At 45.8% G+C, this 27,528-nt stretch overlaps 3 long non-coding RNA genes across 3 annotated transcripts; 2 read left to right on the top strand and 1 right to left on the bottom strand.

The window, feature by feature from the left end:
• Positions 1 to 4,202: 4,202 nt before the first annotated feature.
• Positions 4,203 to 9,740, bottom strand: LOC134483055 (uncharacterized). Its single transcript, XR_010059893.1, has 3 exons — positions 9,409 to 9,740; positions 6,875 to 7,019; positions 4,203 to 6,467 (listed from the first exon to the last, which is right to left on the bottom strand). It is a non-coding gene; the product is annotated as an uncharacterized LOC134483055 (long non-coding RNA).
• Positions 9,741 to 9,786: 46 nt separating this feature from the next.
• LOC120098218 (uncharacterized) lies at positions 9,787 to 16,790 on the top strand. The gene is made up of 2 exons (XR_005496325.2): positions 9,787 to 9,947; positions 14,994 to 16,790. It is a non-coding gene; the product is annotated as an uncharacterized LOC120098218 (long non-coding RNA).
• A 2,811-nt stretch (positions 16,791 to 19,601) lies between these two features.
• On the top strand, positions 19,602 to 21,955 carry LOC134483056 (uncharacterized). The gene is made up of 2 exons (XR_010059894.1): positions 19,602 to 20,536; positions 20,780 to 21,955. It is a non-coding gene; the product is annotated as an uncharacterized LOC134483056 (long non-coding RNA).
• The last annotated feature ends 5,573 nt before the right edge of the window (positions 21,956 to 27,528 follow it).

Below are 27,528 nucleotides of genomic sequence, written 5' to 3' on the forward strand. Positions count from 1 at the left end.
TGACCCTCTCTGGAGATAATAATAAGCACAGAGATACATTTTTATTTTTAAAAGTTATGCCAGAGTATATGAGAGATGAAGAAGACATTACCTGTAATCTCGATGCTTTGTCAAGACTCTGGATAACTCTGGGGAGGACAAGTTAGTTGAGGCATGCAGGAAAACAAATGGTGGGGAATACAATCCTACAAGTTTTGATAAACGCATAAGGTCATATAACAAGAGATCCCAGTCATACACACCATCATAAGTTTCATAACTCCTTGATAGCCAGTCTCTTCCTCCATGAGAAGCCCGTGGAAACCACTGATGTTTTCTATCTCTCTTTGCTTTTTCCAGAATGCCACATAGGTATAACAGTCTTTAACGTTTAGCTTCTTCCACACTGCATCTAGAATCAATGTGTGTTGTGTGTATCTGCAGCCCTCTTTTGTCACTGCGGAGTATTTAGTCCACTGTATGGGTGTGTTAATGTCCATCACTTGTTTGCTAGTTGATAAACACTTGACGTATGTGAGGCTCTTATGATCATTAGGGTTACTCTAAGTGCTCTCACCCACGCCTTGGTGAGAGTATGATTTAATTTCTCTTAGATAAATATTTAGAAGAGGGCTTACTGGCTCATATGGTAGCATGTTTAGCCTGGTAAGAATTGTCCAGCTGTTTCCCTAAGTGATTGTGTGGTTTTGCAGAGCCACGATCATACCGTTTACATGCAGGACATCCAAAGGCTCACATACATGATAAAATGGTGTGGGCAGTTGACTTTATTTCACTTTGGTTTTGGCTTTTCTCCCTTCTAGGTATGTACTGATCTCAGTAACTAATATAATTTTAAGGCGTTTCTGTCTTTTTGCACGTGTTTGCTTTGTATGTAACGGAAATCCTAGCTGACTTTCAATTTTATGAGCTAGCTTTTCCCATATTAGTAAATGGAGGTTTTCCCACATGGTGACCTGTGTCAGTTGGCCAGTACTCACGGAATGGACACGACACAAGCTCCTCCTGTGGGGCTGACTTGATTTCGATTTTTGTCATCATAAGCCACGGAGCAATAAAGGTCTTCCCAGATTAGCTTTGTCATTTGAGATAGCTTTTGAGGGTAGAGTCCCAGAAGTGAGGTTCTTGGGTCAAAAATATAAAAATCTTTTTATATCATTGGATTGCTTTCTGAAAGGTTGTATCTACTTACGAGACCACTAGGAACACGCAACAGAAACAGTTTGAGATACTGGAATAAAAGTTTTTAAAGGTTTGTTTTATTTATGTTTGTGTACACATGTATGTATATGCACATGTATGTCTATGCACATGTGTGTCTATGCACATGTGTGTCTATGCACATGTGTGTCTATGCACATGTGTGCAAACAGAGGCTGGAAGAGGCCATCAGACCTCCTGGAGCTGGATTGTTTCTGGAATATCTAGCCTGTTATATGGGCACTAAAATCTGGATTGCCCATGATTAGACACCAAGAACTCTTAACCACTTGCTATCTCTCCAGTTCCTATCCACCCACTCACCCCAAAATTCTTTTAGAATAGTTGTCTATTAAGACATGGTGATACATCATGTAATTTCAGCACTGGGCAGGCAGAGGTAAGAGTATTGACACAAGTGATCTAAAATAGTGAGATGATGTCTACAATGATGTCCACACACACACACACACACACACACACACACACACACACACACACACACCCCACTATATAATGCACAAAATAATGACTTTTAAAAATTAATTTTAAATTCTACTTAATTCCCTGCTACTCCAGGACTGAAATACCATGTACCCTAGAAACATTAACCCAACGTTAGTATGGCTGACAGGTTGGTAACTTAAATCAAGTAGAAAAATCCTGAGATAATAAAATAGAATACACTGAAAGGCTTGGTTTAACTGGTGGGGCTTGAGGAAGTAAATGTAGTTTAAGTTACATTTTTGATTTCTAATGAAGTTAAGTAATGAGTAAACTTTTGTTTACTGATTGTATTTCTTATTCTAGAAAAATATATGTATTTTTTATTCTAGGATATATCTATATATACACGCGGGGTACAATGTATATATAAACATATACATTTGTAATTTGTGGGAAACTTCATCTATTCTCATTAAGTAACATTATAATTGTAAATAATTGAGAGACTAACCCTTTGTCACAGTGGCTGCAGTACCTCTCTTTTAAAACATAGCTATTTTGTTGCTCTATATAGCCAAATCTGCCCCCGTCTTCCTCTGACTGTTTCTGCATAGCTTCCAAGCGTAAAAAAATTATTTACAGTCCCCTCTCCTGAGGCTTGACAAATGGTAGATTTAGTTTTTCTTCTACATTTTTCACGAGGCTTAAAAATAATTATCCTGGTAACATATATAATTTATATTGTTATGTAATGGGATATATGATCCTAAGAAGACAGTTTCAACTTGATACCATAATTTCGGTGAAATATTCTTTGGAGGCAGCACAAGATTGAACCTAAATTAATCTCAAAGTGACGCTAATGTCCTGTTCCATGTCACCATTCCCAGATATCATGTGCACTTAATATGGGAGATCTATAAGCAGTGGTTAAATCCCCCAATGCTGGTGCAGTGGAGGGATGTTGCAGAGACTGACTGGTCCCCATTTGGAACCAGATGGTCCCTGTGGGTCACGTACTAGGTCCCACATTTTTAATCCTTGTGAACTCCCAGAGATAGAAACTGCACAGCCAGAGTCAACTCTGGCAACTCGGGTATCTAGGATTCCCAGCCTCTAGAGTTGGCCCTGGGGCTGTCAGGAGCAGCCTCGCTGGCCATTTTGAATCCATTGCACCCCATTGTTCATTCTATTAGTCTGTTGATGTTGGAAGCAAGCGATAAATCTCCTATCTCAATCCAGGGCAGGCAAACCTTTCCTACACTGCAGTTTGCAGTTGACTGTGCCCTTTTTACAACTCTTTGAACAAGACGTGAAACACATTCCCTCACATAGAAAAAGGCTTTTCTTAGACTAAGGCCTTCTGAATGAGCCAGGTCCTGGCCATTGCCCCCATTTTGAAGAGATAAAAGAAGTGATTTCATTTTCTAGAGTTATACTGGGACTGAGCATCCATTGAAAATCGGCTGGGATACCTCAGAGAGCACAGGAGTGACAGACAGCGGTTCACTGAACTGGAGCCCCTCTCACCCCATCCCAATCAACAGGAAGAAACGCGGGGACCGCAAATCCATGGCCGAGGCACCATCTCCTCCTAAAGGGTATAGGAGCGGGCGGGCCATGGGGGCAGAAGCAGGAAGGAGCCAGGCCTCTCCATCTAAATGAGGCAGGCTCTCCTCGGGGGCTGTCAGAGTACTCAGTGTTTAGTTAAAAACGCTCCAAAAGAAAGAGAGAGCATTAAGGCAGAGAGCTTGAAGTGGATCCCGAGTAATTAAGTGTATAAATTAATTCTTCCCCCAAGAAATGTGTCTCTTCTATTATTAGATTCTGTTCTCAAAGGAGCTACATCCAAGGAGTGGGTTTCCAGGAGAGAGAAAGAGAGGGAGAGAGAGAGAGAGAGAGAGAGAGAGAGAGAGAGAGAGAGAGAGAGAGAGAGAGAGAGAGAGGGGGAGGTAGAGAGAGAAGGAGGGAGGGGAGGGAGGGGAGGGAGGAAGGGAGGGAGGGATTGATTCTGGGCTTTCCTGCCTGAAGCCGACAATTAAAATAAGTGGCATGGATGTGTCTTTAAAAGAGAGATCTGTGGGAAACTAACGGATTGTCTGTCAGAAGGGAGGGGAAAAAATGAAATATGGCCACCTCGGCCCGCCGAACAGAAGGCTAGGAAAGTGCTTGTCCAGCCAAGTACCCAAAGGGATAAAGTCCAATGATAACCTTATCAACTGCTTAGCGTATAATGCATGTGCTGTTTGGATGGTAGTAATGTGTTTTTACTTCTCCCTGTCTTGAAGGAATGAATCAAATATGAGGAGAGCTGGAACATGATTTTCAACCCATTGCTTTTGATTAAGTGCGGGAGCAGGCAGGTCCTGAGACTTGCAGTAATACTAATGGGGCATAAAGAGCTATAAAAAGGATGGGGAGCTACTTTTGTCCAAATGCTATTACCCTGGAATCAGAGACCCTGGGTGTAATATGTCCGCAGTTAACCTTTTTTTTCTGACAGGAAATTTTCTCCGTCTACTCACACCATCAATTACGCTGCATTTGGCCAGAGCAGTGAGTGATCGCTTTATTTCCAGTAGAAAAGACACATATGCCAGGCTCCCAAGTGCAGAATGCCTAAGGCGCAGGGGCATTGGCCGGGGGCAAGCGAGAAGAGAGGGTCTGTTCCATTTGCCATCAGGGTTTGGACCAAACTGTTGATTGTTTTCTGTTTGCTCACTTTAGGAGGTGAGAAGGAGAAATGGAAAACAAATTATTTCCATTTTGATCCTAAAAGTAGTTGTTTGACTGAGGCAGGCCACCCTGAGAGGAGCCTGCAGCTCCAAGAATTTAATCCAAGAAGAAGGATTAGGGTGGGAGCTTTGAGCGGCTGGAATCTGAAGTGTACGGAGATGAGCTAGAAGAATCAGTTTGTCAATTTTTAGCTGAGCTACCTATTTGGTTTGGCAGGAGAGGCCATTTGGTATCCATCCCTGGAGGAGTCAGACTCTGGCTCTTGTCTTAGTTCTACTCTAAGGAGGCTCCTCTACCAGAGATCCTCTGGCTGCCACTGCCGCATTCCAAACTTCACGATACATTGTTTTTGCTTTTTTTTTTTTTTTTTTTTTTTGTAATCAGCGAGTTGCAGATTGTCCAACTGTTCTGTCATTTGTTGTAAACGGCTGCAGAAAGGAAAAAAAAAAAAAAAGCAAAAGGAAAAGGCAAAGGGAAAAAAAATTCCACGGCACTATAACACAGTCCTGAGTGTAAATCAAACATTCCTTGTCATGTTGATAGCTTGTGTTAGTCTAATGTATTTTATATTACTCAAAAGCTTTGAAACCCTGCAGCTTTCTTCATATAGGCCATTATGCGGTTATCATTAAATTGTCTTGCAAAGAACATTATCGGTAATTACGGCAGACACTAAAATCAAATGATCAGAGTGGGACCTTTAACACCAAGAGGAACCATTAGAAGTTAATCAAATAAAAGGATGAGAATAATTATGTTAGGATTAAGCAGTAATATGCCAGAAGTTATATACTTTGCTGACTATATATCTTTACTCCCAGCTTCCTAAATTTCCTTCTCGTTGATGTGTTTTTATATAATACTTTGGCACAGAATGTAAACGACAATATTTTTGTCGTGGCACAATCGGGCTCGAAGGTTCATAGGCTGTTCATGTCTAAATGCCATCGGAGGCAGGGAGGTAATGATGAAGATGAAAATAATAGTAATAAAAAAAAGTGCAAAGCTGGGGAAAAAAAATCCATTGGTCAATGAAGCACGGCAAGAAAGATAAAAATGTCTGCAACAGGCACAGGTGCAAAGAAGGTGGTAATTGGCTGGCGGCTCTGTCTTGGAGCCTAAGTGTTTCTTGTGCTGGCTTTGCTGTAAGCTCGTGTTCCCATAGACTCTCATCCGGCCCTGCCAGTGTTCATGGGAGAATTACAAAGTAGAGGACGATCTTGGTACTAGGAAGGGGAGAGCTTCATAACCTGTCTCTCCCAAGTCCCCCAAAGCATGGCGCCTTGCCGATATTCAACTCTGCTTTGTAACAAGCTGGCAGGGACCCGTGGCCTCAGTGACCGAGAATTGGGTTCCGATGGGAGAAACGTACCTCCCCCCAACTATGGTCCATCTTAACTTCTACATATAACCTGAGCCACAGGGCAAACAGTGCCATTATAAGCAACAAGGAAGGCAGAAGTTGTTTATAAGATAAACATTAAGAAATAAAAGATAGCCCTCCACTTTTGCCCTCTTATATGTAAAGATTGGTTCCTACTAACAGGTTTGCCTGTTTCTGAGACCAATCATGCACACAGGAGTACATATATTGATGAGGAGACCACAAAACATTCTGCTTAAAATGTTGCTTTAACACAAAGATACAAGCAGCACATTCATTTAAATGTCAGAGCTTGATCTAATACCTGGACACTTTTTTATGGCTCCATATTTTTTGAGGCTTTCTAAGATTTAAAAATAAGTACTGAACCACGTCACGGAAGTCAACACTGAGGTCATCCAGATACGGTTCTACAGAGTTGGGGGCAAAGATCTGAATGAGTCTTTTGGGGGGTATGAAGATGGGTTTCTCTGCTACTCTCATGGGGGAAGGGGGAGGGGATCAGTTGCTATTGACCTCTCCAAGGACCAACACTGCATTCCACCTTGACCACACGTGAGGGAGGTCAAGGCTGTGAGAACTTGAAAGCAGGCTTTCCAAGTTCGTTGCAGGTCTTATCTGACGAAACTGTTCTTCTGTTGATTTGCATGCTTCCAGGCTGCAGGAGCCTACCTCAGTGTGGGACTCAGAGAAGGGTCCCCTAGGAAAAGAAGGCAGGGACACACTTTAAGTGGCACAGAGGAGAGTGGGCTTGAGTGGATGGTAAGCGCTAAACTGGGAGGGTAAGACTCAAAACCCTTGGCCAGGGAGCTGCAAACTGCAAGTCACTCAGAATACAAACAAGAATTTAGTGGGGACTTAGACACAAGCGTAGGCTGCTAAGTGTCCCAGCTGATGAAGAGGCCCCGAGTCACATAGTCAAGCATGAGCAGATGGTACCTCACTCAATATCACACGGTCCTTAGTCAGGGCAAGTCCAGAAACCAATGTAGAACCACAGATCTAGGAATCCCAGCCTGATCTACAATAAAGGTGTGTGTGGGGAACTTTCTTTATCAGGGTCCACAATTCCAAAGGGTTCAAAGCAAGCCTTAGGGCTGGTGTTACCTTCTCAGATGAGCTGGCCTTGGAACTTGAGACATCAAGTGTCCAGAAAGAACTGGGAATCCCCCAGGTGTAGCCGCTATGCCAGTCTGCTCTCACCTCGGGCATCATTGAAACATCCCAGCCTTGCAGTACACTGAGGGCAGACCTGAAGGTGAGGACCAAAAGCCACAGTGGTCAGGACACAGACAACAGAGGACACCTAGAACGTGGTGTCTGAACTTCTGTGTTGTTTTGTTTATCTGGTCTTGGGTGTTTGTTTATGATGTTATCTTGTTTGCTTAAGGCCAAAACAAAAGAAAAACCCCTTTCTATGTTTGTTAAAGATAATGTAAGAGCATGGTCAGGAAAACAGCAAGCATTTCTTAAAAGGATTCCCTAGAAAGGAAATTAGGTGAGGCCCATGGTAGGGTAATGTAGGGGTTAGAGATGAATAATCCAGATTCTCTGAACCTCCAGAGCAGGAGAAAATTCTGCCTGAGGACTTGCCTTCCCTTGAAGATGTGTACTTTGGGATAGGGGGATGGTTCTGCAGGTAAAGACAATTACTGCCAAGCCCCAGGTTCAATCTCCAGGACCCCATGCTGGAAATAGAGAATCAGACAGCTCTGGTAAGTTGTTCTCTGACCTCCACATGTCCAATATAACACTAGCAGGCCACCCTGTCCTTACAAAGTAAATAAAAGTAAGGAAAATCAAGTATCTGGGGACATGGCTGGAGACACTTTGCTTTGTTACTGGGTTTCAACAACAGAAGCCACAGGGGAGAGAACCAGAGGTTATCTAGAACACCTCACAAAGTTTAGCAACCACTTAATCAATCTGAACATGTCCATCAGACACAGGGGGGAAAGTCCGAACTTCCCACAGAACCTTGTGAAAGTTCCCTACCCCGTCTCCCTGGGAGATAAGATGAGCCCAGTTGATGGTCTCCGTAGGCCATTTTGCACAGATGCAATATTTTGTAAATTCAAAAGAAAAGTCTTCTGCCCCATTCTTTTATCAAAAATTCACAGTAATCTCATTGGATAGAAACAGTGACACGTTTGTGGCATTTTATTGACGAAGAAACTAAAATGGAGGAGGCAGGGGTCTTTCTCATGCTGACAGCTTATTTGTTGTGTAGCAGGGAGTGGATGTGGCCCTTCTGACCTGCCTCTGGCCGCTATCTGTCTGTCTATGTGTGCACACTCCTCGGAGCAGGGCCATCCCTTCCACGGATAATCCAAACACAGAGTCACGTCGGGGTTGTTAGTTTGGGGAGTCTTATTAAATTCGAACCAGCCTCAAGCCTCCGTCTGCTAATGAATTCCTTCATTTAGAAGCATGGGCCCTTGACCTCTGGGGTCATTCACTATTCCTTTCTCCTCTATTTCCCATGACTAACAGGAAGGCAGTACACAAGTCCAGTTACGCCATGAACAGTCACCTGTCCTCGTGCTGTTTTTAAGGACACAGCTCTGAAGGATTCTGGAATTCCAGATAACAACCATGTTATTCGGTGGAAGGGCGGGATCTCTAGCAAATCTGGCCAACCATCGTCATCCATGAGGTTGGAGCAGGAGCCAAAAGGTATCCTATGCGGCCCCTTCCCCCCACTCCTTCTACTGAGCTCTTAAATTAGCTGGGAAAACCCAGGTGTCAGCTGTCCCCCTGGTACGAGCCAGATGAGCCATTAAAAATGCCAGGAAGAAATGAATACCTAAATCACTCTCTCTCCAAAGGCAGAGGCTTCCCTAATCACATGTCCTAGCCTATTTTTTTCTTCTCCAGATGGATGGCTTCTTTCAAAATCTGATGGCCACAGAGACAAAGGTATGGCTTTAGCCTTAAATAACCGTCGGAGTTTTAACCCGATAGATTACCATTTTTAAGGGTACTATTTGGTTTCATCTTGCAACTACTTGGGGAAATTTAGCACTGAGTCAGAAAGGCTGGCCAACAAGTAGCACTTCATAAATTGCTGGAGCCCTAATCAATACATATTGTCATCCACTCTAGTCCTTCAGGCGGATTTCTCTCTGCCCCGAGTCGTCGGTGTATTTTATGAGGTTGTTACAGTCTGGGCTTGCATGGCTTCGGCCTAATGAACCTGTCACCGCCGCTATTGATTGACACGCCAGTGTAAGTGAGACAGGCGATTCCGATTGACTTCCTAATTACTGCTGCTGGGCTGCCTCGCCAACTGCTAAGGCCAGAGGTTAATAGTTTTGATGTTCAGCCGCTCCTAGCAATGGAGGCAGCCTTCTCAGCAGTCGATACCCGAATCAGGTTCTCAAGGCTACTGCCGGGCCTGATCAATTAAGGCCTTCGCCTTCCTCCTGGTGGTGGCTGACAAGAGGCTGATGAGTGGAGGTCAGAAGCAAATAGTTTAAGGGAGTTTAACAGGCTCGGGAAGCACCGCCCACGGTCAAGGACTGAACGTTAAGCAGGTTGCTGTCAGGTGAGGAGCCCTGGGGTGGAAGCAACCGGAAGCCTGGCGTGGAAGCAACCGGAAGTCCTTTGCCAGGTGTTGATTTACTTTCCTGTGTCCTTACCTTTGCGCGCTAGGGACTGAAGGTTGAGTGATTCTTTTTTCCTCCCACATCCAGATCCACCAGGTGCCCCAGACTCTCGGAAACTGAGTTCATCTAGGCTGCTCTAACTCCAAGCCATAAACAGGGTGGCGAATGTACAGACAGTTATCTCTCAGACCCGAAGGCTGAAGATCAAGGTGGACTTTGCATCTCCTTCACGGCAAGAGGCTTTTTGGAGTTCTCACGTGGCAAAAGGAGGAGGGGAAGGCAGCTATTTGAGGTCTCTCTTATGAACTATTAATCCCTTGTGACCTTATGACCCCCTCCCCCCAGGCCCGGCTCCTAACATTACCACATTGGTCACTAGATTTCAACATATAAATTTAGGATTGGACACAAACATTAATTCCACAGTAGAGAGTAGAGACTTGTAGGGCGTGTGAGACCTTGTTACCAGGCAGGCATAAGAAATCGTTAGGAAGTGGAGCCATTCCCTACCGGCCTCTACCTGCTCGGGAACACGTAACCATGACACCCCACTGAGAACCACGGGCACTGAGGTATGTAGCATAAATACCTGGAGTTCTTCTCGTTGCTAATGCAGTATCTAGCTAGCCCCGAGTCTTCAGCCAATGAGCTTCCCTTTCTTAGTATTCCTACGCAGAAAAGGTATTTAATCCCTGGTTCACCCCGAATACAGTGTATGCATTTACATCCACCATCAAATAAACCGGTATGAACAAGCCAGGGTCATCCAGAGAGTTGTTTTATTAAGGATGATCATGGAAAAGGCCTTCACTTTAAAGAGCCTCGCCTAAACTCATGAGTAAGGTATTCTCTCTCCATCAGACCGGATTCCAGTTGTTCCCAGCTCTGCCTCTCCTCCTAGCACACTGACACTGTGAGAGGAAAGATAGACCTCTGACCCCCCAGTTCTTGACTTCCTCTCTCAGTGCTGTACAGGTGGAACCCAGATACCCAGAGAGGAGACTGGGAGACACTGTGCACCCTGGTTTGGGACCTTGCCCTGCCTCCCATCGCCAGCACCCAGCGATTCCAGCAGAGAGACAGGATAGAGTATGGCAGAAAGTGAAATGACTTAGACAGTTTTCATCCATCCAACAGAAACAGATCGGATATTTACCCTATCCAAGGGAGAGTGGGGGAGTGGAGCTGTCTTGCAGTTGGTTTCCTTGATAGCTTGCTTTTAGAGTTGAGGGTGCTTGCTTACCCATCTTTAATTCAAACCTCCCAACATGCCATGAAGTACGTATGTGTAAGAGTCAACATCTACATTTTTTTTTTTTTTGATGAGAAAACTAAGACTTGGCAAAAGGCATGTGACTCTCTTAAAGTCATACCAAGCAAAGATACGCAATGCCTGTACCTAGCAACTTGCAGATCAATTGAGATAAGTCAGCCTGATGGACCGGGCTGCCAGGCACCCCTAACCGCCAGGATCACCAACAGCTAAGGATACAGTCCGAGGAAGGGAAGGAGGCAGCACCAGTGCTATCGATGACTTCAGACTCACAGTTGAGAATAAAAGACATTGAAGGATTTTGTGACACCCCTCACCCTCACTTCCAAAACAGACACACTCTACACAGGGAGCCATTGAAGAGAGATCCCTTAAAAATGCGATCGGGATGCTGAAGTGTAGCTCTTCACAATGGATGGCTTCTGACAGGGTGGTGAAGGACTCAGTTATCCCCAGGGCTGGCCACAGAGAGTTTGACCATGCTCCAATGAGTATAACTGAATTGGTGGGGGCTTTTGTTTGATTGTTTGTGGGAAGGGCACAAGGGCGGGAAAGTAAACCTGGGAGGGATGGGAAATGGGTGTGATCGGCACGCACTGTGTAAAATTCCCAAATAATCAATACAAAAGCTACGTTGGTTTTAGAAACATAAAGGAGTATGGAGAGCCAGGCTGAAGCTTCCGAGAAGCCTCACCTAGCAGAGTCACACAGAACACGCCTGATTCTTACAGAATGAGTTTTGACACTCAGTTGGTTATCAGGGAGCTGCCCTAGAGACTCAGTGCCCGAGGGTTTTATTGGGACTTGGATTGCACAGCTACCTTCTGCCTAGCAATGCCAGATTCCAATAAGGAAGGCAGGTGTTGAGCATAGGTGTACGGTTTGTAAGAGCTGTTCAGGAAGGGTGTGGGACTAGTAGGAGCTCTCCTTTAACTGAGCAGGCCTTGAAAAGACAGTGGTCTCAGGCCTGATATAGTAGCTCTTGTCTGCAACCAAGAACAAGGGTGCAAGGTTAGAGATGGGAAGCGCCCATGAGGTGGGGAGGGCACAGCCAGAGCCACTGGCTCTGGGGCAGAAGGCTAGAACCTGAGCAAATAACTTACAGAAGGTCCCACGATTATATCTGGTACCCACTAACTGTATTCACCATGCTACCTCTGTGTGGAGGCATATGTGTGTATTCGTGCGTGCGTGTGTGTGTGTGTGTGTGTGTGTGTGTGTGTGTGTGTATACAATGGCTTTGGGTGCATGCTAGACAAGTATTTTACTTTTGAGGTACAGCCTCAACCCTTGATTCTCTGAGCTAGAGTTTATCTTCATAGTACAGGCTGACCTTGAACTTGTGATCCTTCTCCTTCAGCCTTCTGAGAGCAGGTATTGCAGACACGTGTCACTTACACACACACCACACACACACACCACACACACACACCACACACACACACCACACACACACACCACACACACACACCACACACACACACACACACACACACACACACACACACCTGCCATTTTTTAACTTTATCTCTTACATTCCTCCCCAGTTCCAGTTATCCGCCAATGGGCAGCACCACTATTCAAATTCACTGAAGTTATTAAAATTAGCTCATCTGCACTTCTTTATGCCGTCCTGTTCACACAAACCACACCCAAGTCTCCTGTCCATATTTTATCCATACTTTACCAGCTATGGGGGACTCTCGGGCTTCCCTGTGTGTCCCCATTTGGGGGAACTGTAACAAATCAGCATCCAATGAGAGTCACCTCTTCTGTTGGTTCACCAGACTTGAATAGTAGCAGTGTTTTTGAAAGTCCAGTCTAGTCCAACCACTGAGGCTCCTCATGAGAGTGACTGGCTCAGTGGCAAGGAGGTATTTCTAAGAACGGTTCAGTTAGTCGGGAAAAGGGCTGTGTATGCCATAGATGAGTCTACTGTGGGTGCAAGTCATTCATTCCAAGCATTTAGTACCCACAGTATACCTCCATGGTCAATGGGTCCATGTCCTTCTTGAATAGGGACAACCCAAGGTCACACATACAGACCTTTGTCACCATTCAGAACATACTGGACGCCTGGCATCACCGTCCTTCCTTCTGAAAGTCCTCACTATTTACCCATGGTAGGGTTTTTCTAGGAAGCAAGCTTGGTAGAGCATTGGCAGCCCATGCCAGCCTGAACTCGGAATGTCTCTGGCACCATGTTGCTGCCTGGAGCATGGTCTCTGATCATCTTATGTTTTAAGTCTTGTGTGCAGTTAGCACATAGCTTTATGGCTAACCTGTAGGCTTTAAGAATGCTTATTCTACCTCTTTTGTGTTCCCCAGAGCATGGCGTGGTGCCTTCCTAGTTCTAGTTTGCGCTAACAACCAAAGCTCATAAAGGAGAACTCCTTATCTGTTTCCCTCTGTAGTTGGGTTAACCTGAAATGTAACCGGGTCCATCCTCATTTAAAAGATCATTAAAGAACTTGGAGCCTTAAAATATGAACTTGAAGAGAAACTGCATTGAAGTTTCCATCCTCCCAGGGTCCTTCAGCTGAAGACATAGTCCATCCTCCAGAAGGACTCCACCTGCAAGCTTCCCACCCCATCCCCTCTCCACATCCAGCTTCACAAGCTTTTATTTAAAACTAGGAGGAAAAAGAAAAAGAAAAGACCAAGGTGGAAGCTAGCCTCCCTGTATATCTGTATATCTGGTTCTTGGCTGTTCTCTTTCCTGGTGTGTGATGGTCCATGTTTACCGACAGCCAGCTACTTTAGGGCCAGCTCGGGACGATGGTGAGGCAGGGGGGCGAGCTTAGCGAGACCTACTGCTGTAAGCAGAAAATGTTGCTTTGGACCAAGCTCTTGCTCTCTTAGTGTCTGGTACCTGTGGTTCCTCTTCCTGCCCCAACTTCCTGCACCATGGCTGTTCAGATAGGTCCCGTTTTCTCAACTGTTTTTTAACGGGGGAGGCGGGGAGGGAGGCATTTTCCAGGGCTCAATTGATCTTCCTCTGACTGATTGTAGGCCTTCCTGGGGTGACCCAGCCATGTTCTGTGCATCCAAAGTCACACTCATCTGTTTTCCATAGATCGGGGATCCCTTGAATCCAAGAATCCTTGTAGTTTTAACTGGCATCTGTCCACCTGTTTATTGGCCATTTGAGTTTTTTTTTTCCTCTTGTGAATGGTGTGCTTAAGCTTCATATTAACACCTTACCCGAGGGACGCATGGCTCTAGCCCCATATGTAGTAGGGGATGGCATTGTCTGGCATCAATAGGAGGAGAAGCCTTTGGTTCTGTGAAGGCTCAACGCTCCCCAGTGTAGAGGAATGTTAAGGCGGTGAGGTAGGAGTGGGTGGGTGGGAGGAGGATCATCTTCATAGAGGTGGGGGGAGGGGCACGGAAGGGGGGGAAGGGGATAATATTTGAAATGTAAATATATAAAATATCCAATTAAAAGGAAGGAAGGAAGGAAGGAAGGAAGGAAGGAAGGAAGGAAGGAAGGAAGGAAGAAACTGCAGCTTAAGATACCCCCAAAACAAATTCTCTTCCTTCCCCAGAGCATGCCAGAGTCAATTTTCAGTTACAGGTAGCATCAGGTATTCAGAGGCCAGCTATTCTTCAGCAATGTGGAACCAAGTACGAGTCCCCGTCCATTTTCAAGGCTCCCACCGTGATCAGCAAACCTAGTTTTTAACCCTTGTGATTCAAATATCCCATAAACACGTGGATTACCTTAACCAAACTGGCATAACTAGGAGACACAGGTAAGAGCCTAAACATGTGTGTTATGTCTTCTCTGGTCCAATAGATTGGACCCACACTTCCTGTTCTAGTCACAGCATACATAGGCTATTGAACAGCAATAGAAAGGAACTAACGCGTACTTAAATAAGTCAGCTCTTCCTTTTTGGCATAACATCTTTATCAAGACAGTGTGGAGCAGGGAATCTCTCTGGGGCCTCTGTTTCCTCCAGACCTAGGCTGCTGCACAGTACATATTTTACTGAAACAGGGCCCAGGGCTCCAAGTCTTTCAGCTGCTGAAGTGCAATGCTCAGAGAGTATGGCGGTCATAGACCATACCTTGCATACTCAGCCACACAGCCAACAGACACTCCCATGGGAAGCCACTCAGCTCTTCCGTGTGGGTTCATGGGTCCCAACCCCAAATCTAAGAACAGCAGTGGATCCAGGCTGTCACTGGTCACAAGGCGAGAAGCTGGGCTGTACACCTTCTCAGCTCCTGGTCTGCCTTCTCCTATCTCCAGTTCTCATTGTGCCTATGAGGATGCTACAGGCTGCCCACCCAAAGGTCCTTAAGGACAGGTACTTACTCATTATTCACTGTTTTTTAGTCCTGAAGATCCTTTTGCAAGACCTCTCCAGAGCCGGTTCACTCAGCATCTTGGGGCCCTGACCTTGTGGTCCTGAGATCTCACAGGCAGAATCTGGAAAGCAAGTGCTTCCCATCCATCTTTCCCATGAGGGATGTGATCTTCCTTGGACACTCAGATAGAACATCGCTGGTCATGCTAGACACACAGACAAGAGATGTGCTTGCCTGGTATTCTTCTTTGCCTTTTCATTGCTGTCATCAGTGACCAGAAACTGCTTGGGGAAGACCGGGTTGATTTCATCATGAAGGCCAAGACAGTCACCTGAGGAGAACTGAAGAAGAGACCACGGACAGATGTTATTTATTCGTTTGCTGCCTTTGTTTTTTTTTTTTAAGCTATCTCTTTTATACAGCAAGGCCCACCTGCAAGGGATGGTACTACCTACCTAGGACTGGGTCCTCCTTGAGTTAGAACTCAAGGAAGTGACCCACAGATATGTCCTCAGGCAAATCTGGTCGTGGCAACACCCCAACCAAAGGTCCTTCTTTCCGGGTGTTCTGAATGGACAGCTAAGTCACCACACCTGTAGAGACTCTAAGACGCTCATGTCTACTCACTAGAGCTGAAGACAGGTTTTCCTCGAAGGCACTCAGAATAATTCTGCATCACCTTGGAACTTCTGCCTCCAAGTAAAGTGGAGGACTCAAGTCGGCGGGTTGTTCCAGGGCTGACATACACAGCTTCATAAAGGGAGGAACTCAGTTTCTTGAGTTTCTGACTTCTGCTTGGTTTATTGAGCCATCCTATTTGAGTAAGAATCTGTACCTTCGTTCTGTATTTGACCAGCAAATTATTCAGCCAGCCCAGGCCACAAACACCTGCCCACCCACTCTCCTCTTGGCCACAATTGACTTCTTATCTTCCACAACTCCTCAGAGCAAACACTGTCTACTCTGTCATGTCAGATGCCCCAGATGCTGAGAATGTGTTAGCCATTATCAATGGTGAACTTGAAGTCTAGCTCATCCAAACTGTGGGGCAGGTATAAAATGCTCACTTTGAAAACTCGGCACGAAGGATGTAAAGTAACCTGTTACTTTTTATCATGACTACATGTTGGCATTAGATCTCGGAGATAGCTAGCTGAACCGAACACTATTAAAATAAATGCTCCCTGCTCCTTTCACTATTTTGATGGAGTTACTACAAAACTTTAAAATAACGTGTTTTCCTATTAATTTTTTAACTGGACAGCACTGGCCTAGGATAATTCCTTTTCTACCCTGACTTTTATGGCTTGAATCGGAGGTGCCCGCCAGTCTCATGTTTTGAACTTGGTTCCTGTTTTGTGGTACTGTTTTTAAAGCTTTGGAGCCTTTTGGAGGTCTGGCGTGAAATAGATCAGTATGAACAGACCTTCGAAGTCTACCCTTGCTCCTGGTCCTAGCCTGCTTCCCACTCGGCTGCCATTTGAGGAGTCTTTGCCACCTACTCAAAAGCCTTCCCCAGCTTCACCAGGATGGGCAGAAACCATGAGCCAAAGGAAACGTTTTCACTCTTGTCCTGTCAGGTGTTTATTCAGAGAGATGTAAAAGTAATGTACTCCCCATCCTTTCAATTTTGGGCTCCTCTCACCAGCAGCCAGGAATGTTTCTGTCTTCTCTTCCCTGCCTGTTTCAACATTTGAGAGACCAGTTGTCCTCAATGCACGACACCGGGAACCAACGACTACCTCCTTTCAGCTGCAGCCCAAGCAGCACCTAGGTCTCTGCCCTGTACTTGGCGGGTCTGAATAAAAGCTTATGGGAGCCATGATTCTCCTGATTGATTTCTCTTCCCACTCCCCTACCCCTGCTAATGAAGAAATTTAGGATAGTTGTTTCCAGGAAACCAAGACTTAGACTCTTTCCTTTGGTGGGGACTCTCGACCTTTGGTGCACTTTGGAAGCCTTTGGAAAGTTTTAAAATGACTGGCACTCAGGTGCCACCCCTATAGATTTGGATTTAATTGGCCTTGGGTGGAACCTTGACCTGAGAGAGGTTGAGAAGATCCCCAGCCAAGTTAATACGCCTAAGGGGAACAGAAGGCCCTACCCTGTCAAGCTTCCCAGTCACTGCTATTGGACCTCACGTCACAGAGCATGGAAGGCTAGAAGATAGCAAAATACTCCCTCCAAGGTCACATAAGTAGCCCTATCATCGAAAGAGATGAGGGTCCCTTCTATCAGGTCTCTCTCAAGAACCCCCTCCTGCCACACTGGATGAACTCTGCTGGGCCACTGCTGGATTTTGCAGATGCCACCAAGCAGCCATCAACTGGTAATGATTTCTGGTCAGATGCAAACAATTAAGTTAGGGAAAAAAGAATCCACATTCCATTATAAACCCCCGAAACGACTCGCTCCCTGGCCTAATTGCCTTCTGAGTTCCCCAGACAGCAACGGCTAATAAGGCAAGTGCCCCAAAGAGTCAAAACTTCAACTTGGAAGGAAAAGAGTCTGGAGTTAGGTCTGAGTGTTCATCCAGTCACAGGGGTGAGTCAGGAGCTCTGCTGGCCCAATAAGGATGTGCTAAGACACTGAGTATCTTCACTCTGCACCTCCCAACCCTCCATTTCCCCAACTCTCCTCCTCCCCTTCTATCTCTTTCCAAAAAATCTCAAGGCAGTGGCAGCCCAATTTTTGATGGATCGGCCACTGTGTTTTATTCGACAATGTATATCACTCTGCCAATATGAATTTGCAAGATGGTAAAAATACAACCCCCCTGAAAAGATTACATGAAAGGGGAAAAAATCATTAGGCAATTAAGAATGGCAATAATTCACTCATATCTGTGCTTTGGGAAGAAATGTTGCCCCAGGGAATTCGCTCTGCGTATCACTCTGTCATCTGTCTGGGTAGGAGTGAGCAGAGGTTCCGTGTACAGCCCTCACGGTCTCTTGCAGTGTTTCAAAGCGTGATCAAAATAAATGCCAGGCTTTTAATAGAACTCTGTCTCTCTTGGGGTAGCCATAATTTGTACACATGAAGCCAAGTTACTAAATTAACTAAATATATGCATTCTTTAAACACCTCGACACAAATCCCTTTCATAAATCCTAAAGAAGGAATTGGAGACTCGGTAAGACCTTAGAGGTCATTGGCCACTCTTCTCATTTTATGAAGGAGGTCACCTGAGGCCTTTACAAAGAGAAAAGTTAATTCTTTAAAGGACACACCGCTCACGGACACAAAGATATAGTTAGTATCTTAGTCAGGGTTTCTATTCCTGCACAAAACATCATGACCAAGAAGCAAGTTGGGGAGAAAAGGGTTTATTCAGGGTTGTATTTTTACATTTTGAGCTCATAAGCCGTCAAGACTATCCCACCACACTGCCTGTTCCTTGGACTACTATGTATCAATGAGCTAAAGAAAATGCTATGATGAAGTTCCCTAAGGCACTAACCTCTAGCCTCTTATCTGCAACCCTCCTGAGTCCTTTACATGAACAGCTTCTTGTCCTTCCTGTATACTCTGTGGCAATGTCCCTGACAACCTCCAGCTACTCCAACTGCTTGCCCATCCTCAGCAGCATTTGGCCTGTGTCTCTCCTTCTCAGATTATGTTACAAACCATCACACATTGTTAGCAGTTGTCACACGCGTGATATTGATATGCCAGTAAGAGCGTGAATGCTTCATGATGTAACAAGTTACCTTATATCCATCACAGAGCATCTTCTACATAAATAGATCAGCTAATCGAGGAGGAGTTATTCACTAAATAACTGGGACTTAAAAAAATATCTCACACCTCAAGAAGATTTCGCCAGTAACCCACAGGTGGGGCTGGGCAATCCATTAGATGGCGAGTCTTCTACAACAGCCCAGAGACAGGAGAGTGAAACGATTCCTGCACAATCAATTAGCTCTGTCCCAGAAGCCTGGTAAGTGTGCTGCAGCAGACTGTAGTCTGTAAAAATGGCTACGACCGTCTTTCTGATCCCACAGTTGGAGTCCACATAGTCCGCTCCCACCTTACAATTAGGATAACCTCTGTAGCTGCTTCAAAGCACTGATGGCAACCAGGTTACAGTGCCTGCTACCTGAAGTTAGGTCCTGAAAGATATGCAGGCTTCTGCCCAAGGCTCCTCTCATGACAGCATTGACCTTTGAGCCCTGAAGGCACGTCTTGAGGAAGCAGAAGCACACGGAAGAGTCGCATTAGGGAATTCGAATAGAGACTTTAGCTCAGATCTCAGAAGCAGCAGCAGCAGCAACAGTCCCTGGACAGAAGAACCAACTTTCAGACAACTCTGACTCCCTAGCCTCCAAGTTGCCTCAGCTAATGCTGAGTACGGAAGGCAGAGATTGGTGTCTGCCCAGGCTCCAGATCACCAGTAACTGTGACTGTCGTTTCGCTCACTGTTAAGTCACGAAGTTATGAGGCAGTTTGAAATTACTCTACCTAACAAGTGTTTATCCAAGTAAGGTGCTGTTTTTCTTGTGTGACAGAGTTCAGTGTGCTATAACCAAAGAGTAGACTTGTCCTTCTTTCTCCTACCCCGTCCCTATTCATCATGTGACTTTGCTGTTTGTCTTAGTTACGCTTCTGTTGCTATGCTGAAACACCATGACCAAGGCAGCTTTTGGAATGAAGAGTACACGCGTTTAGAGTTTCAGAGTCCTCGATGGCAAGACAGAGGCATGAGCGGAGAGCCGAGGCTCACCTCTTAGACCCTGAGCATGAAACGAAGAACACACTAGGAATGCGTGAGGCTTGGAAAACTCCAACCCCATCCCCTGAAACATTCAGATCAAGCAGTCATGCATCTGGCCCTGTGGAGGCCATTCTTTGCTCAGACCTCCACAGGTCTGAGGTTTTCTTTTGTTTTTAGACCTTTATTAACAGGCAGTTGCAGTGTGTTGATGCTTTTTGGGAAGAAAATTCAAGCCGTAAAGTTTTATTATAAACCAAAAATGAAGCTCTTAAGAATCTCAACTTGAGCAGATATGAAGCGATTTAAAAACTCCTGAAAGAAAAAAAAAGCAGGCTTTAAAAAATAACACATTTGTCATTTCCAAAAAGAGACATCTTTAGGCAATATAACAACAACGACGACGACGACGATGACAACAATAACAACAACAACCAAAAAACAAAAAAACAAAAAAAACAACCCATACTGCATAGGTAACTCATAGAGCCCTTTTGTATCTGGACAATGGGCAAAAATCAAGTTCCCAAGGCTTCCGCTTCAGTCTCCATTCATTTCTTATTTCTGGAGGAAACCCTTATTCATTTCTCCTGGTGGCGTGACCAAGGCGGACTGGTAGAGATGGTAAACCGACATTTACTCAGCCTTGGGAGGACACTCTTAGCTGCCGGATTGGCTGCTTTTGTCTCTTTGCTATCTTATGATTCAGGGATCTTGGGGTTTCTTCGTCAGTAACCAAATCGTCACCGACGCTGAGGTGACTTCGACCTTGGGTCTCTTCTCCTTGATTTTCAGCGTCCTCTTCGGTTGCTGTCCTCTCTAGGCTGTCTTTGGCAAGGAAGAACCCTGCAAAAATCATGGTACGTAATCCCAATACCTAATCCACATCACTGGCCCACCCTGCTTTCCTGCACCCTGGTTGACAATACCCATTTTTTAATTTTGACAAGCAGGATCCCTCCCCAGCATGTAAACACTGGGGGTCCACGCTGCCAAGAGTAACTCCTTTGCCCTTGGTCTACTGGAGAGACCTATGGATGACACCTGGAAGGGTTTAGCCCCCCTGCTAATCACCGGGTGAGGGTTTGTTTGTATTTTTCCAGAAGTAGCAGATAAGCCCATTTGAGTTCCTGGCAGATCCATGAAGCCCTTCAGCCACTGGAGCCCCTGAGGACAGCCTTACAGAGGGACCAGCACTCACAGAGCAGCACCCTCCTAACGGCCGGCCGACCTAGAGGAGGAGGCCCATGTAGAAGACAATGACAAGGAAGTTTCTAGCCAAGCACCCCAGTGGGGGATATGCAAGGCTTTTGGAAACTAAGTGCAGAGAATGTCTCCAAAACGACCAGAGACAGGATCGTATACCCCTTTTTCTACTGAAGCGTGCTATCATAACGGCTAATTCTCAAGTGCGTGCCCAGCCACTCTTGTGGGCAGCTATTCGAAAGCCCCTCCATTTTATTTTCTCCCTGTTAGTTGCGACTCCCTGTTGCCTGTCATGTACAGTGACATTCCAACAATGGGAGAGAACCAGTCCCCTGTCAACTCTACCCTGGTACTTCCATTTCTTAAGTCACTCAACCTGGCCCCAGGGCATGCTGGGAGTTTGTCTAACAGAAAATGTATGCCCAGAGGACTTCGTCCTACTGGCTCAGGAGGTTCCTGGGAACTTCTCCAATTGGGTCGAGGCTCATCGAGTAGGGGGTGGCCAGTATGCTTTGCCTCCACCACTCTCCAAAGGGGAACCCCAACGGACACTTATCAACAGGTTTATGTCAGGGATAAATGGGACCTTTCCCATCCTTTGAAATGTCAAGGCTCAACAGTTGCACACCAAGGCGCTCCACTTGGAAGTCCTTAGCCTTGAAATAAAAACAGAAGGGGGACCTGTGAGGATGTGGAAGTCAACCTTGTGGAGGAAAATTGGGATGGAGAACGAGGTACCACAGGTTCCTGCAACTCCTCAAAGAGTCCAGATCTGCCACACACAGTATTATATCTAAAATGGCTCCCAGTGCAGCGGCGAAAGAGCAAAAAGGAACTGAGGCCCCGGGCCAATTCCTCCATCGTCCTGGAAGTCCACACAGGTGGTAATAATCTCTCCTACTCATTCTGAGTACCTCATTAGGCAGGCTTTCATTGAAGCATGGTGACAGTGTGAGCAGGATATGATTGGACGAGGATTTAGAGGCTTGGGATTGGCTCAAACTATAAGCTTTTGGGCGGGGCAATAAACTCTGCTGGTCTCTGGAGCCGGTTTCCCGGGACTCGACATGCTACTATGTCTCTGTTCAGCCCCATCCTCGGTCCTGTTCCTACGACTTCTTGCATAGGAGGGTTGGAAAAATGTGGTCAGCACACACAGGGTCTCCGCATTACAGGAGGATACCTTCGCCTGCAGTAGGGCAGGTAGGGCAGGCATTGATGGGTCTGGGCTTCAGAAGCTCTCTCCAATCCCTTGTTCTTTGACTCACTCTCAGTATCCCGGAAATTTTGCAGGCAATTGTTTGAACGACCCCTACCATGTGGATAACGCCTGTAATGTTATGGCCCACTACCTATTAACTATCTTGAACTGGAATTCTGCTAGGTCTGTAACATTTGAGGCCTCCATCCATCCTACCGTCTCTCCATTTCCTACGCTGGGAAAGTACTTCTCAGGTTATTTAGAATAGTCTAACGTACAAATACGTCTTCCTTGGTGTCTTTCCTGCTGATGAAATTGTATCTGTTCCATTCCTGACATAGAACGATTTTACTGTCCCCCAAACCTTCCTTGCAATGACCTTCTTGTCCCCAAGGATGGGACCTTGCACACAATTAGTACTCAGTGCTAGGCTCCTACCCACTTGCTTAATCATCACCTTCTCCCCGTCTACAGAGGTGCAATGTTTATGGACCGAGGTTTGATTTGCTTTAATGTACACTTCATTTCCGATGAATCTTTTTAGTGTCACCAAGCAATGAGCCAAAATTCATATGTGTGTTAGGGCAAGAGGCAGCTCCTTCCCATTCCTGTCACTCATGAATCTCCACTTTGGTCAAAGGATCTCACTCAGTTTGAAGCCTCTTGGCCTCAGCCTAGCCTCTCCACATGCTTAACCCTGTTAAAGGTTATTACCTTTATTGTGGAATTTAATTTGAATTATCGACTTGGGTGGGCCATAATGGCCAGAAACGTGTCACACATTCTGGATATTCCCATGAGGCTGCCTTCACATTCAGGAGTAACATGTAAATTGGTTGGCTTGAAGGTCCACAACTCTTCCAGAAAGTGTATGGGCCTCATCCAATTAGTTTGGCAGGTCTGAATGGAAGATGGGGCAGTTCTCCTTTGAGCAAGCAGGCGTTCTGGCTAGCAGAACCAAGTAGGCTAGCAGAACCAGTCTCAAAACTTAGACTGTGGCTCCAACTGTCTCCAGCCTGCTGGTCCACCTGTAGATTGTACTTGTCAAGCCTTGCCAATCTATGAGCCAGTTCTTAAAATAACACTGAAATTAAATAACTCCCCCATCTCTCCTCATCTCTTTGTCTCCCTCCCTTCCCTTTTCTCCCTCTAGCATCCTTAACCGTTCCTCTAAGGAGTTGCCACTAGAAACCCCTATGACCATCAGTGTCTACAGATGTTCAAGTTAACCAATGTGCTTAAATGATTAAAATCACTCCGGTCTCTTCTGTAGATGTCTTCTAATGCCTAATGTAGTGTCAAGGCAGTGTAGGTAGTTGTTATACTGTATTTTGGGGAAGCAACGACAAGAACGTTTTCTGACTACTCAGAAAGGCTATGTGAATGTGTATATGTAAGTGCGAGCGTGCCTTGCGGTGCCCACAAAGGCTAGATGTTGAGCTGGATGTCTTCCACAATCTTTCTCCACGTTACCTTTTTAAATATAACATTTTGTGAATGCTTTGAGAATTTCATACATGCACAAAATGTTTTGATTATATTTACACCCTTCCCCTCCCCCAACTCTTCCCAGAACTCTCTTCCACTTCCTTACCCTTTTCTACTTCATGTCTTTCTTCTGTTTTTAACCCACAGAGGAGCTCAGTTTGTGCCTCTCATATACTCATGGGTGAGGGGCCATTCACTGGAACTTGGTCAACCTACCAGGGGCCACACCCAGTAAGAAAGCTGGCAGAAGCTGACAATAGTCAATAGCTTCTTGGCTATAGGTGAAGGGTCATGAACCCATCACTACGAACTCCATGCTAGAATGTTGACTGGATTGATTCTGTGCAGGTCTTCTTGGGCAAACACAGCTGTTGTGACCCCATTTCATGATTGCATGGGGTCCTGTCACATCCAGAGGAAACTGCCTCACTTCGGTCCTCTCTAACCTCTGGTTCATATTATCTTTCCATCCCCCTTTTATGAGTCCGTGAGTCTTGGGAGGAGGGGTAAGATATAGATATTCCATTTCTGCCTAAGGAACCCACTGACAGGTTTTCTGTACTTGGATCAGTTGTAAATCTCTGTATTAGTTACTATCTCCCCTGATGAGGTCTGAAAGTGACACTAAAGTGTTCCTCCTCATCTTTTAAGACAGATGCACTCTTTCTCTGAAAGTAAAACTCACCAATTGCCTACACTAGTTAGTCATGGAGCTCTGGAGACCTGCGCGTCTTCACCTCCCCCCTGTAAGACTAGGATCATAGACCACGTGACTATGCCTAGCTTTCACATATACACTGAGACTCTGATCTCAGATTCTCATGTTTGCACATGTAACACACATACACACACATACACAATCATTTAGAACCCTCACTAAAATATGTATCAAGATTCTTTAAAGTAACCCTTTCTTGAAATGCCACAAAACGGAATAATTTCTCAGCCACCTTTTATTTTTCTGTTGTGATGAGCTACCTTAGGTGTTAAGGAAATGATCGTGAAGACAGCCAGACTCTGCCCATGAGGTGCTCATCTGTGGATCGGGTCACAAAGCAACTAGCATTTCCTAAAGTGTGGGCCACAACTGGAGTGTGCTACCTGACAGAAGGTCTCTTGGTCTGAACATTCCGAGAAACACTCCTGGTAGAGATTTGAATTCAGTTGGCCACATGCCCTAAAGGGTGGGGTGGTCCCAGTTTGCACCTATTATACTCTATGTCACCACTAACGTCATCTCTAAGTGTCTTAGTTAGGGCTTTACTGCACTGAACAGACACTATGACCAAGGCAACTCTTATAAAGACAACATTTAGTTGGGCCTGGCTTACAGGTTCTGAGGTGCAGTCCATTATCGTCATGGCAGAATCATGGTAGTGTGCAGGTAGGCATGGCGGTGGAGGAGCTGAGAGCTCTATGTTTTGTTCTGATGGCAAACAGGAGAAGCCTGGCACCCGTGGGCAGCTAGGAGGAAGCTCTCAAACCCCACCTCCACAGTGACACACTTCCTCCAACAAGGCCACACCTAATAGTGCCACTCTCTGGGCCAAGCGTATTCAGGCCACCATACCAAGCATCCCCAGTCGGTTCATAAATAGTGCAGTCGCCCTGAGTATAAGTATACGAATGCATTAAAGTTTCTAAGTCAACTTGTCTCAAAGAAACTCATTTAAATTTGGTAAGAGAAGTGCTTCCAGAACATCTGTGTGACAAAGGAGGTGGCCTTTTCATTGGTGTTTATTAACTCTTTAGAATCAGTGTTCTAAAGAACATCAACTTGGATGAACACACACACACACACACACACACACACACACACACACACACACACACACACACAGACAGAGCAAGCTATACGAGCCAGAGGGCAAGGCAAGAGAAAGGAGGTCTCCTGACAGAAAGGACTTGCTTTCGAAGAAAGAAATGGAAACTCTCTGTGGAGAAGTAGCAGTGACAGAAATCTGCTGAGTGTAAGAGAGAGACTTGGAATGGTGGCTCAGCTGGAAAAATAGGTGTCTCTCTTTCTCTCCCCATTGAAATGCCTTGCCGGAATCAAGGCTGTTTCTGCAGCCTCTGCACCTCCTTCCAGTGGCCAACAGCAGACACGCAACAGAACCCAGCAAATGGTTACTGACAGACAGACTGGAAAGAAGTTGCCCCTCAAACAGTTAACGCGGCTGCCTAGGGTTCACAGAATCTCACAGTTAGCTCCCATCATGCCCGGCTTCTGGAATATCTGTAACTGTAGGCCGCGTCAGCAAGTAATGCTGAGTCTGCTGCAGGGATTAAAACCTACCAACATCTTCATTCTTACGAATGCTGCAGTCACCCATGCTGGGCTTTGGAAGGAGTTACACTGCAGCACCTGCTTCTCAAATGCAGGGAAGGCTAAGGGCAGCAGGCTATGAGGTCACCACCTCCCCAAGTGACGTCAGCAAGCTGGAGTGTGCCTTTGGTGCCTTTGCTCTGACCCATTCGATTTTCTTTGAGCAACGAGTCAGGGAGCAAATGTTTTTATAGTAGTAACCTACCACTCAGCCAATAATTAATTAGCTGATTAATTAATTAATTAAGTGATGCTGAGGATTGAACCCAGGGCTTTACACATGCTTGGCAAATGCTCTATAGCTGAGTTACCAATCCAAAGCCCTTGGCAAAATAAGGTAAAACCAACAAACACTAAGCCCATGGGACAGCTCCAAGCTCTATCTATTTAGCCATAAAACAGGTCAATAATCCTTTGGAGGCACACTTTGGTGCTGAGATACCAGTTGGGGGTTCCTCCTTCTCTTGCCACGTGGTTTAGATTGATTGGAGATCTTTTTCTACAGATGTGAGGGAGGCTTGAGGTTCCTAAGATCTCTGCCCGTCTTTGTTCCTGAGCCCCAAGTCCTGTGAAGTGGCTCTGTTTGGGGATCCCATGCAGCCCCATGACACTGTCTCCATAGCAGTTTACTGGGCCTAAGCCTCAGGGTGAAGTTTGTAGTAATTTCAGGCCTACTGTGCACACGAGGCCTTTCCTGGAGTTGGAGGGGAGGTAAAGAAAGATGCCAACCATGACAGGCAATGCAGACCAACTTCAGACTTAATTAAATGCAGCAGGCCACAGAAAGAGACGTGAAAGTAGGAGGTGGCCTTGTTGGGAAACAGGGCTTCATGGGAATAGGAAGAAGATAACAAGAAGTGAATATGAACAAAAGGTTTCTACTATGAAATTATGAAAGAATGACTTGAAGGAGAAGGGGGAGGAGAAGGGGAGGGGAAGGAGGAGGGGAAGGAAGAAGAGGAAGAAGGAGAGGGGGAGGAGGAAGAAGAAGAAAGAAGGGGGAGGAAGAGGAGGAAGAAGAGAAGTGAGGGGGAAGAGGAGGAAGAGAAGGAGGAAGGGAAGGAAGAAGAGGAGGAAGGGGAAGGGGAGGAGAAAGAAGAGGAGGGGGAGGATGTAGAGAAGGAAGAGGAGAAAAAATGAGGGGGAGGAGAGGAAGAGGAAGGGGAAGGGGAGGAGGAGGAAGGGGAGGGGAGGGGAGAAGGAGGAGGAAGGAGAAGGAGGGGAAGAAGGAAGAAGAGGAGAATTATTAAAGGACCCAGCTCATTCCCACAATGCAGGCTCCAGGCCAGCCCTGAGCTTTCCCTCCATCTGCCCAGTTCTCACTCCTGGCTTTTCCTCTTTTAAGAACAAACCGTCAGTTTCTCCAGTTTCCTCCTACAGAGCCATCCTGCTCTTATTTCCCCAGATTCTGACCCTGACCCCTTTTGCACAGTCAAGGGTCTATTGTTGAGGTTTGATGGTGCTTGTTTGTATGAGACAGTATCTGTCTGTGTGGTCCTGGTTGTCCTGGAGCTTGACATGTAGATTTGTATGGTTTTACATTTACAGATGTTCCCCAGAATCCTGGGATTAAAGGCATATGCCAACCATACCCTTCAGGGGTTTCTTGAGGCCAGATTCGTTTTGAGGAA

This window comes from Rattus norvegicus, chromosome 18, assembly GCF_036323735.1.
Source record: "Rattus norvegicus strain BN/NHsdMcwi chromosome 18, GRCr8, whole genome shotgun sequence".
In the NCBI taxonomy this organism is placed as follows: Eukaryota; Metazoa; Chordata; class Mammalia; order Rodentia; family Muridae; genus Rattus; species Rattus norvegicus.